Source organism: Pelobates fuscus, chromosome 1 (genome assembly GCF_036172605.1).
Source record: "Pelobates fuscus isolate aPelFus1 chromosome 1, aPelFus1.pri, whole genome shotgun sequence".
Classification (NCBI taxonomy): domain Eukaryota; kingdom Metazoa; phylum Chordata; class Amphibia; order Anura; family Pelobatidae; genus Pelobates; species Pelobates fuscus.
Genome location: NC_086317.1, coordinates 76,629,029 through 76,642,299, shown reverse-complemented (window position 1 = coordinate 76,642,299; position 13,271 = coordinate 76,629,029).

The following is a 13,271-nucleotide window of genomic DNA, read 5'->3' as shown; positions in this document are numbered from 1 at the left end:
ACATCGGTTCAGGAATTTCCTGGAAGTCATAGTTTTGACCAACCGTGCACATGGTCCTATGCTCAAAACAGTTCCAGGGAAATCAGTGCTAACAGTCGGTCAAGTTCGGTAGTCTTTTACAGGTTTCCCTGCAGGGCCCATAATCTGTGGGCAGGAGGCTGGCAAGCAGGCCCCTCCAAGTACAAGTGGTGAGGTTACTTTCACCACACATGTCTACAATATATTTACATTTGTGAGGGGGAAGAATTTGACTTTGAGATAGTTATTAATAAGATTAGTGCCCATTTTGTGTTTAGAAGGAATGTAATTCATGAGAAGGCCTGTTTTCACAAGCGTGCCAAGCATTATGGTAAATCAGTGGTGTGACAAGACCAATCTCGCCACATTGCATTGGAGAAGCCTGGTTGCCCGCCTGTTGCCTCTGGACTATGGCCCCATGTTAAAAAGCTTGATTTTCCCCTGCAAAGACATGAAAGCCGGGTCCTTCGGTATTTGCCCTATTTGAATAGTGATACCCCAGATAGCTATGCCATGGAGCCCATTCATAAAAGGAAAACTATGTGAAAGACTTTGGCTCCATGGCCATTGAACTGTATGTATGAGATCTGAGCGCCATTCAGTAATAATGTACGCTCAGATCTAAGCTATCTGGGGATATGTTGAATGTACCTGTTTTATGCAATGGCTGCAGTTATATATTTTTATGTATTTTATTGTCTTTTGCTGCCATGTGTTCAATGGAGTTTTGCCTCTTTCCTTGGAGATAATTGGATTACTTCCCAATTATCTCCAGGATAGAAGACTCTGTGGAACTGGTTTTGGGCAGAAAAGCCATGCCTCATTTGGTCACAAAGGACTACAATCTATCCTTTGAACCACTGGACCAATTTGTATGATTTTGACGTATGTTTGTATTTGGAGTATGCTGATTCTGAAGATGTAATCAGGGCCGCCACCAGAAATTTTGGGGCCCCTAACTCACCTCAGGGTTTGGGCCCCCTGGGGCCCGCCTCCAAATACCGCCCACTGGGTCCACACACAGACACAAACGCACACACTGATACAAAAGGACACAGATACATACTAACAGACACACATACTGAAACAGACATACACGCATACAGGCATACATACTGACACACACATACTGAGACATACACACAGGCATACATAGTGACAGACAGACACATAATAACATACATACAGACACACATACATACAGACATACAGACACCGACATACATACATACATACACACACACACATTCATACATACAGACACTGACATCCATACACACATACATTCATAATGGCATACAGACATACAGACTGACATACATGCATATATACAGACATACTGACAGACATACATGCATACAGACATCCATACACACATACACACAGACCTACGTTCATAATAATATGCAGACATACATTCATACTGACATACAGACATACATATATACATATATAATGACATACAGACATACATACAGACATACATACAGACATACATGTATGCATACAGACATACACAAACATACATAGACAGACATACATACGTAGACATACATGCATGCAGTCAGACAGACATAGACATACACACAGACATACATACACACAGACATGCATCCAGACATACATACATACATACATACATAGACATACACACATAGACATACGGACAGACATACATGCATGCAGACAGACATACATACACAGACAGACATACATGCATCCAGACACACAGACATACACGCATACAGACAGACATACATGCATACAGACAGACAGACATAGACATACAGACAGACATGCATGCATCCAGACAGACATACATACATGCATACAGACATACACATACAGACAGACAGACATACATGCATACAGACAGACATACATGCATACACATACATGCATACAGACAGACATACATACACAGACATGCATACAGACACACAGACATACATACAGACATACACATACATGCATACAGACACACAGACATACACATACATGCATACAGACACACAGACATACATACATACAGACAGACACAGACAGACATACATACACATACATGCATACAGACACACAGACATACAGACAGACAGACAGACAGACACACATACATACACATACATGCATACTGTGGGGCTATTTATGGGATAATAATGTAAACAGATGAGAAATTGCCCACTATTTCAATTCTCAGATCCTTAATCGTTATCGTGTTAAATGAAATGTATAACCATATACCGGTAATTAAAATCACAAATTGTTATAAAAATATAATTTTATTTTTAACAATTTAAATAATAATGATGAGTAACATGCATGATAATAATCAATGGAATATTCAGTATAACATGAATATGTAATACAATATGGCAATAATAATTAATATGCAGTATAAAACAATATGCAATACAATAGGCAATTTACTTCCTGGTTAGTACAGCATAGACTCCATTAGCGGTCAAGACTGATTTGCGACCGTTTCTTTACAGCGAAGGAAACAAAGTTTTACAGAGACAGAGCATTCCTTAGAGCTGCAGTAAAACTTTCTGACAGAAGTAACCCTTTCAATGCTGGTTAGACCTCCTAAGTAGTTAAGATCTACTCCTATGTAATTTTAATAAATAACATTTAACCAGTCATCAACCATTTCCTTGATTTTATCCAATGAGAGAAATCTACTATGTTATATTAGCTGATATTTTAATTAATTTGTCTAAATAGATATTTTATCTTATTTTAGAGCCAATCAATACAGCTGGATAAATGGTCATGATATGCTAACGTGATATTAATCACACAAATACATTAATGATTATATTGATCCCAGCTGCAGATGGGATGCTATAACCATATATATATATTCTTTAATAATTAAGATTTCTAAATATGAAATCAAACGTGATTTATCCAGTCATATATCATGCTATTAATTTTAATTAATTTAAATTAATTAATTCAATGCCTGTATATTTACCAGTTAAGTAGATATTTTCTCATCAGACGTTCTCAGGTAGCTAAGTGTCATGGGTCTCTTTCTCTGCATGGAGTGTCTTGATTTTCTGAGTGTCCGATTCTGCCTGGATCTCTCTGAATCTCCCTGAATCTCCCGAGAGTGTTGTAATGTCTCTCTCTTCAATCTTTGAATTTTTCCGAATTCCCTCTCTTCCCTTGTCTTAACTTTTTAAAGGGAAAAATTCCTTAGGTGATAGCCAATCACAAATGTGGGGTGTGGTTGCCTTCTAGGTAATCATTTTAATATTCGAACTCAAGAGGGCAGCCTTGTTCCACTACACATACCTATCCAGGAAAGAGTTAACTTTTCCTGGTGGCTATTTTTGACGTCATTTACGTTATCTTTATGTAGCCAATAGCTTATTTTTTCTGTCAGATCAAGAGGATTTCTTCAGACTATGCGTCTGCAAATTCTGCTATAATTCCTAAAATTGATAGTTTGTGAACTAAGTTTCATCTTAAACTATAATGGGACGTTGTACAATATCGAAAGTAAAATTTAATTATTTAATCCTCTGTCACCCAGGTCTGGGTTTAGAATTTATTCTTATTCCATTCGCAATTAGACAGTCTGTCTACCCCCCATTCTCAATGTCTTATCTATTTGGTTTGTTCATATACACATTCCATTCAGCTTGGGCAAAGCAGTCAGTTTCAGAGAAAGGATAGAAATTTTGTGTCTCTTTTGTTAGCTTGAAGATACAAAATGGAGTCTGATCTATTTAGATTGACTTCAGAATATACACTTTGTATTTCTATCATAGCACAAAATGTCTGCCGATATAAATACCCTGACATAACCCCCCTTTAGTGCATATCATAGCCAAATAATTTAGCTAATGAGTAGGCACTATGGAGGTCACAAGACATATTGTGCAATCACATCATTTCTAACATAGGCTCATGCGTGGAATGAACATGTTCGTATGCTTTTGTACCTGTAAGTGTTTTGAACTTTACGCTTAGTACAATCAACCATAATAACATCATTATCATAACACACCCAATAACAATCTTAACATGGATGAACCAGTCAACACGATCAATAAGGTCAGTATCTAACTCAGAGTATTTAAATGTGTCCACAGAAATATTATCTTTCTTGATCGACATTTGGATAGTGTGGTTGGGCTTATGGTCCAGCAAGAACTTTAGATTAGGATCTAGAGGGATATCTAGATTCTGGAAGGGATCCACCATCTCAATAGCACTTTCGAGGACGTCAGTGTACACTGGGTATAGCGTAACGTCACAGATGGTGATACGAGAGTCGTGGGGTACCTTGATCAATGATACAGGTGCTGGTAAGGCAATTACTTTATTCGTCACCTGGTCCCTGCGAAAAACACTCATGTTTTTAAGACACGTGCTTACCAACCATTTATCTTTTACTAAGATAGCATGTACTAACGCATTACTGTCGGTTTTTGACATAGTCACTTGACATGTTTCAGAGCCATGTTTAAGGTACTCGATTCCGCACAAAGCATTGGTAGAATCGTACACAAAAGGTTTTCCATCACATTGGAAATTATTGTCTTTGAATTTCTCACAGTCATTCAAAATGGGTATTGAATACAAATCTGGTATCCACGGTTGAAAAGCCAAAACATCTGGGGTTTGGACTTTTACATGGATATTGTCCTTCCATGTACCAACGTTGTGAATTGTTTTCATTTGAAAAATGTTTTTGGGAGTTACATATGGTATGGCCAATAAAAAGCAAATCTCCATACATTCCGGATCAATTAAGAGAGGTATAGCGCTCCCCATCTCAAAGGCCAGGTTTAATTGCATAGGCTCAATTGTTTCTCCATCCACATTGGCAAGCATCGCATGAACAATATCTTTGGATACAAAATACAGAGCTATGCGTCCCCCTGCCAATTCGATCATTCCAGTTTGCACTTCGTCAAGAAAAGCAAGTGTGTGGAACAATATTGGGTCATGCAGAAATAGAAGTTCACGCTTAAATAAGTCATGACTTTGGTGCAACTCAGTGGATTTGGCAATTAATTCCGAATGCAAATTTGTTGTAACAACTGTGTCTTCCACAATAGTTAACACGTCTTGGAGAAGTGTTCTTTGCTCTTTTATCACCTGATGAATATCGTTAATGTGTTGCTTTAGCGCATAGATTTCCATATCCAGCTTTTGGACAGTAATAGAGTTGGCTGCAGACATTCCAGTTGCGACAACTGCACCGACAGTGGCACAAACTAATGCAACAATTATCGCGGTGAGGAACCTTTTGGGTCGGTTGCTCATCGAAATAGAACTGGATACAAATGGTTTCCGGGCTTGCTCCAAGATGTTTCGCACACGGTCCTGTGCTCTTTGGAGGTGCATCTGGTACCAAGTCTGTAACTCAGGAAGCTGCATCGATGAAATGTTGTACGCCTTCTCGATGGAAATCTTGGGGTCCAAGCTGACGAACACACGTCGGGTAAGGATCCTCTTCTCTGTTAAGATGAACCCTGGTGTCTCTTGAATCAGGATGCCGGAGGATGGTCCCATCTCTGCGATCGGGTCGGTCCGTAGCTCTTGGCAAAGGAGCAGTACGATCCAGAAACACGCCACATCCTTCTTGGACATCTTTCGACACTCATGGATCAGGAACTCGTTTCAGACATATCTACTAATGATTCAAGGTTTGTTAAGCATACAAACTTATAACAGTGTGAAATCACTTGGCCTAGGACAACACATTATTACGATTCATCAACATATGTATTCTCTCTAATTCTATTTTTATAACTTCATCCCTCACTACATTTATTACTGACTCCTCAGCAATATGCCTATAGCAGTTAAACAAGCTAGTAACCTGCTTAAAAATGTAGTTATTGGATGGCAAGGAAATGGTTAATGACATGAACGTACATGAGATCATGGCACATCACAACATTTCACATCATACGATACCACGGGAATCAAGCATTCATCCAGGTTAGTCGTTCACCTTTCTGCATCCGAATCCACACCTATAATCCTTAATTGAGATTTAGGATGACAAGCACGCAACTGGTTAATGTGAACCCACTTTTCAATAAAATCACCATCCTTAGGAATTTTTATTTTGTACGCTACTGGGGAAATTTTGTCAATGATGACATATGGCCCTTTCCAAGAAGGTAAAAATTTCTTTTCCTTGACTTGATTTCGCGCAAAATTATACAGATAGACTTGATCTGTTATCTCATATTCCTTTTTCGTGGTTTTTAAATCGTAATAGGTCTTAACCCCTGTCGCTGCTTTCTCTAGATTCTGTTGGGCAAAAGCAAACGCATGTTGTAAATGCTTGCGCAAATCTTCGATATACTGATGCGTAGTGGCAGCATTGATCAAATTATGATCCGAAGTACGATATAGTAAATGCTGTGGTAAAACCATCTTTCTTCCTGTCATCAATTCAAAAGGTGACAATTTGGTAGCAGTGCTAGGTGTAGCTCTAATCGCCATTAAAACTAGGAGCAATTTAATGTCCCAGTCTTTACCAGACTCCTTAACATACTTCTTCAGAATATTAACGATAGACTGGTTATATCGCTCTACCCCCCTCCCCCTCCCCCCGCTAAACGCAGCGCGGTATGCAATATGTAGCTTTCGTTTAACACCTAGAATATTCCACATCTTAGCCATTACTTCGCTGGTAAAGTGACTACCTCTGTCTGACTCAATTCTTTGAGGCAGACCGAACCTGGAAAAGACATGGTTAATCAACAAAGTGGCGCACACGGTACTCGTGTTCTCTTTACAAGGCAAACATTCTATCCACTTTGTGTACATACATGTAACGGTTAACATGTATTTGTTACCTCTTGAAGATCTTGTTACAGGACCTATAAAGTCAATTTGGATATCAGACCAGGGTAATGACACCACCCTCTTCTGAAGTGGTGCACGATGGGTTGGACCATGGGGTTGATATTGCGGACAAATCAAGCATCCCTGACAGTATGTCTTAACATCTCTTAACATGTGTGGCCAATATGCATAATCACGCAATATCTCATATGTGATCTTATCACCACGATGCCCAGATGTAGGTGCATCATGTGCGTGTTGGAGCATTAACCCTCGGTATACAGTTGGGACTACCCATTGTTGAATACCATGTTTAGAAGTTCTGACCAGCAACCCATCCATGATACTAAATTGGACTTTATATCTCATCAAGATTCGTAAATCTTCATTATCTTTGCAATCCTCATCTGTGATGGGATTGACAGTAGGGTCTTCTATATGTTTATAGAATATACCTATGACAGGATCATTCTTCTGATTGGTAATCAGGTCCTCACTAGGAGCTTCTTGACTCCATTGCATGACGTTTAAGTCGGCATTATCTCTAGCCTGTCGTCTAGTTATGGCTTCAACGTGAATTGAACCCATGAGATCATCAATGTTTAGGGTTTCACCATTGATGGCTGCTTGTTTTGCCAGTGAATCGGCTAAGTCATTACCATCCTTGTCAATACCTTCTATCTTAGAATGGCCTTTGGTTTTCTTCCAATATATGGTTAAACCATGTTCCTTAACCAACTCATCAATTTTACAAAACAATTTCCCATGTTTAACAGGTTTGTTATTGCTTTTAAGCATTTGGTTACGTTTCCAGCTAGGCAGATATTCAACGAAACTGTTGCGAACATAGTTGGAATCAGTGATGATAACAAATTCTGTGATACTATATTCTATTGCCATTTGAATGGTCTTATATACTGCACAGAGTTCGGCTATCTGACTGCTTTTGGGACCAATACTGTATCCTATAGATACATTGGGATAATCACCTATCCAGGCAATTCCGATACCTGCAACTAACTTCCGTTCAGCACCAGCGACGTGGTGATATGAACAACCATCAATGTATACCCACGGTAGTGGTCGATAGTATTCCTCGTCATAAACTTTAGAAGGGGAAAGCAATTGCTCTTCTAGGAAGTCATCTCCGGTGTCATTATCATCCAGAGATGGAGCAGTACAATCATGTAATTCTGCTAAACCTTGGGCAACTGGGCTTCTCTTATTATGTTTATAACGGACTTCTAGCGGCCATCCCTGTAAGGATAGAGTCCATGCAGTAATTCGACTGTTAGAGAGGTTACCGTCTCTAATTCTTTCACTCTGCAGATACTGTAGAGGTTGGTGAGCTGTTTCTACAATTATTTTCTCACCTTGGATATAGCTACGAAAATTTTGTAGTGCCCAGACAGTCGACAATAACGCCTTCTCACACGTGTTGAATTTAACTTCAACAGGTGACAAAGTCTTGCTAGCATATGCAATAACTTTGTTTAAACTGTCCTGCTTCTGATACAGAACAGCACTGATGCTTAAATCGGTATAACCTGTCTCCAGATAGAAGGGTTTACCCCCTTCTGGGTATGCTAAACAGGGTGCCTGAGTGAGCTTCCTCCTCAGTTCACTTACCGCTAGGTCCTGAGGCTCCCCCCAGTTCCAGGTAGTTTCCTTTTTAAGCAGGTGTAAGAGTGGTTTAGTTATTTCTGCATAGTTATCTATAAACTTACGGGAGTAGTTAGTCATACCAAGGAATGATCTTAATTCCCTGATGTTTGAAGGTGTTTTAGCCTTTAGTACGGCTTCAACCTTCTTCCTCTGGGGATTTAATCCTTCAGAGGTTACCTCATGTCCGAGGAAATTGACATGGGTGCGACACCATTGCGCCTTATGTAAAGACAGTTTAATCCCTGCCTCTCTCAACTGAGTGAGAAGATGTCTAATCTCTATGATATGCTTATCAAAGGAAGTGCTTTTCAACAAGATATAAGTATACAAGGTATACTGCTGCTTTCCAAATGTGAAGGCCAATTTGTATTGGTCTTCATTATGGACTGGTACAGTCCAATATCCCTGCGCACAGTCAATGGCAGTGAATATTTTGGATCCCTGCATTTGTACCAAACATTGGTCTATGTATGGCACTGGCCAACCAGACATATAGACGCGTTTATTTAGCTGTCGTAAGTCAGCGCATAAACGCCATTGTCCATTAGGTTTCAGAATCCCCAAGATCGGATTATTATACGAACTGTGCACTGGACGTATAATGCCCCTTTCCTTTAAATTCTGAATGATGTCTTGTAGACCATCGTATGACGCTAATGGGAGTCTATATTGTTTGATAAATACAGGTGGTAAATTTGGATCAGTTTGTATTCTGGCTACGTGGAGGTTAGTTAACCCACAGTCGTATGAATCTTGTTGACCATTATATAGGTGGAATTCTTACCAATACTTACCATTGGTGTATGTGTTACCACCATCCCTAATTGTTGTATCCTGTTGGATAAACAGATTAGGGCATCAGAGTTTTCTAATCTCTGACCCTCCTTGACCTGTAGGGGTAAAAGAAAATTACTTGTCCCTTGTGGAATGGTTATGTCACCAGGAACTTGGATACTTACCGCATATGGGAGTATTTGTCCTGATTTCAGGGCGTTTTCCTCGTGAAGGTATCCACAAGGATTGCCTTTTAATCTTGTCCACAAGTTGGAATTAATCAGATCAAGGTGTATGGCAAAGCGATGTATGACATCATTGCCAATGTAAACCTGATAGTGAGGTTTGTCTATCACTAGGAATAAATGTTTAACTGTCTTATTTCCGATGGAAATAGATAGTAAACATTTTGCTATCACATTGTGACTCTCTGATTCGCCATCCAGGTTCTGGATCCACCTGTCATGTGGGGAAGCGTACCTGATCATTTTAGGATTAGCGATCTGCTTTAACAGACTTCTGCTAATATAGCTGTTCTCACTCTTTAAGTCCAGCTTTGCATTCCTATTTCTTCCTAAGTCATTTATCTGAATAGGAAAGAATAAGTTGTTATTAACCCTTTCAATTCTGGCAAGGAATTGAGCATGACCTGCCAGATCTACAGATTCAACATAGTCCCTGTGGAGAGAAATGGTTAAAACATCACCTTCCAGAGAGACATTCTGGATCCTCTCTGGAGCAATTCTTACGGAATGCTCATCTACAGGTGCGATTGCATCATTCACCTGCAGGATAGTCACGTCCGGTGACTGACTATTCCTAAAATGTACCTCAATCAAGTCAGGTCTTTCTTCTATCACATGGCAGTTACGATCAGATTGTAAATGTGATTTCTCATAGGTTATAGGAAACTTAGCTTGTGACCATACAATTCCATTCACACAGTCAATAATTGTGTTAAGTCTTCTGAGTATGTCTATACCCAGAATTAGTCGGTTATAGGGGAGATCTACCACTATCACCGGGTGTCTAAAGGTTTTGTTACCTATTTTAAACTTTAACCAAGTATTGCCAATAACATGAAGTGCATTTCCTCCAACACTCAACAGAGCATTGGGGAAATCTCTTAGCTTCGGCTTATCCGTTGCTAAGTCCATTACCTGCTGGAAGTAGGTATTGGATAAGATCGTGGCTTGTGAACCAGTATCTATTAACCCTTTAAAAGGCTGGGGTAGCGAATCCTGTATTTCTACAGACATGTAGTACCTTCCTTCATGTTCTTCTAATTCACATAGGAATTTAGAATGTGTCAACATATTACTTGTTTTCCATACATTACCGGTCACAGCAGTAGTTTCTACCTGTACTGAGGAATGCTCAGTCTTACCCACAGGCCCATCCTTTTTAGGATTATCTTGAACTGTCAAGCGGGAACTAGTGGTCGGCATCTCATCAGTTAACCCTTTCAGGTCTGGATCCTGGAAACTAGTGGTTGCTGGGGCTATTTTAGCCTTTGGCTGAAATGAAAAAACAGAGGAACACGTTGCGCCCCCTTCACCCGGAAGTGAAGTGACGGGATTGGCAATAGGTTTCCTAACACAACTATCGTCTATTTGACTGCTAGTACCTGGAAAGGAAACAGGGTGAGGCATTACATCTACTGATAACCTATCCTGTTTAGTCACTGTAGCTATATTTGCTGCGGCACTTGTTGTTGCTGTTGCAATTGCACAGGTGTCTCTGCAATTTGAGCTGTTCCTAAAAAAGGATTGATAGCAAAGACTTGGTTGATCTTTGTCATTTGCTCCATTAATTTGCCCATCTGGTCTGTCAATTGACCAACCTGACGACGCAAATTATTTCCCCCATTGCCGTTTTGTCTTTGACCATTAGAATTTGGCTGGGATGGCTGAGACTGTTGGGAGTTATTGGAAGCAGATTGGTTGTTTCTGTTTCCATATCTCCTATTTCCCTGAGGATTCCTTCTCCATTGGGAATTGCCTTGGTTTTTATTAGCCCAGGGGCGTTTATTCCCATTGGTATTGGATTTTTCAGAGTTATTGTCAGAGGAGTTTGCAGAATTGTTTCTGGTATTTTCCTGTTTCTGAGGTATTGGTGTTTTCAAAACCTCAGAATAGGTCCTCTTTTTCTGTTGGGTTTCTAAACCTAACTGAATTTTAGTCTCTGACACCATTTTATCACCAGGTTTCTTAACCTTTGGCTGATTTTCGTCATGTGCATGGTGTATGGTATACAATTTCATGCACTGACTGACTAGCCATTCTAATGGTAGTTTACAATCATAATCTCTTGCGAGATTCATTTGTATACTTACCGGCATGGCATGAAGATCTTTGAAGTCTGTGCTTTCATACCTGGGTTTTCTTTGGAGTATGCATTCTTAAGAATTACTAAAAATTCTCTGGGACTTTGATCTGGACGGCACTTTAAGTTATAAAGCGCCTTCTTTGCAGAAGCAACGGTTTTATACTTACCATATTCCATGATTATTTCATATTTCATCTTGGACCAGGACATTAACTGCATAGCTTGAAGACTTTCAAGATGAACACGGCACATTGAATCAAAGGTCCATGTAATGAACCATTTCTTTTGAATGTCATCATACATGCCCAATGAATTCATTGCTCTATCATAATTTTCTAGATGTTCAGATATGTTTCCTGAACCTCTAGAAAATTGTGGGACAGTCTCTCTAAGAAACTTAACAACCTTTGGCGATTCATAAACAGGCGTCGTTGATTTACGACTTCTGTTTCTGTTTAAACGTCTATGCGATCTGTCTGCCGAAGAGGAATTAGACCCGTACAACAGTGCAGATGGCATATCAGTCACATGGCCTTCAGAGTGGACAGTGCAATCACTTTCACTCCCATCACTCTGAGCTTCTTGTTCATTGTCACAATTCTGATCAGCATCAGAATCCTGCCAGTGTACAGAACTATGTCTGTTTTCATTCCTAGCAACCTGAGTCTGATTCCCTTTGTCAAGTTTGGCCAGGACAGTCTTTTCAAACTGTTCTGCCCAAGATTGCCAAGAATCTACAGGTGTTTTCTCAGAATTACTCACATTTTTACTTACAGACTGTTTTATGAAAACCTGGTTTGGTGTGGGAACATCATAACAAGGAAGGGATTTACAGATAGTCTTTTCTTGCATTTTTGTGCAACTTTTTGGCACAGAATGATGACTACTAACCTCACTGCCTGATTTCAGACTCTCCTCTTCATATTTATCCAATTGCATTTTGAGCTGATTTATTTCCTGTGCATATTTATCCATCAAAGCTGTCATTTCTTTTTCATGATCAACCTGACGAGTTTTATGCTCAGCAAGTAAATCTTGGAGTTTCCCATCTTGAATGCCAAATTGTTCACTGTACGTGTCCAGTTTGGTATTCAATACCTTGTTTTCATCTAACGCCTTAAGAAGTGCTGTCATAAAGAAAGGCCAGGAGTGTATTATGTACCCCATCTTTTTCTCTATGTTCTTTTGTTCAGCAATTACTTTAAGATGTTTTAGTATGTGTTCATCAGTCATAAGCGTCCGTTTAGCATCCCATTCTACGCTCTTTAACCAAACGTCATAGCTTAAATCAATTTTCATATGTTTATGAATATTGATTAGAGCATTTTTTCTTAAGTCTTCAATTATTTCAGTATTATCTGTTACAGATGTATCGCTGCCGCTGGCCATATTTTATACAGTGATTTAATCTCAATACAAAACTCTTTTCTATATTAAGATTAATTGCATGAATTACACAAATATTATTTTATATGGAATATAATTTCAACTTAAACGATCTCAGCGACAGTGCCTCCAATTTGTGGGGATATTTATGGGATAATAATGTAAACAGATGAGAAATTGCCCACTATTTCAATTCTCAGATCCTTAATCGTTATCGTGTTAAATGAAATGTATAACCATATACCGGTAATTAAAATCACAAATTGTTATAAAAATAT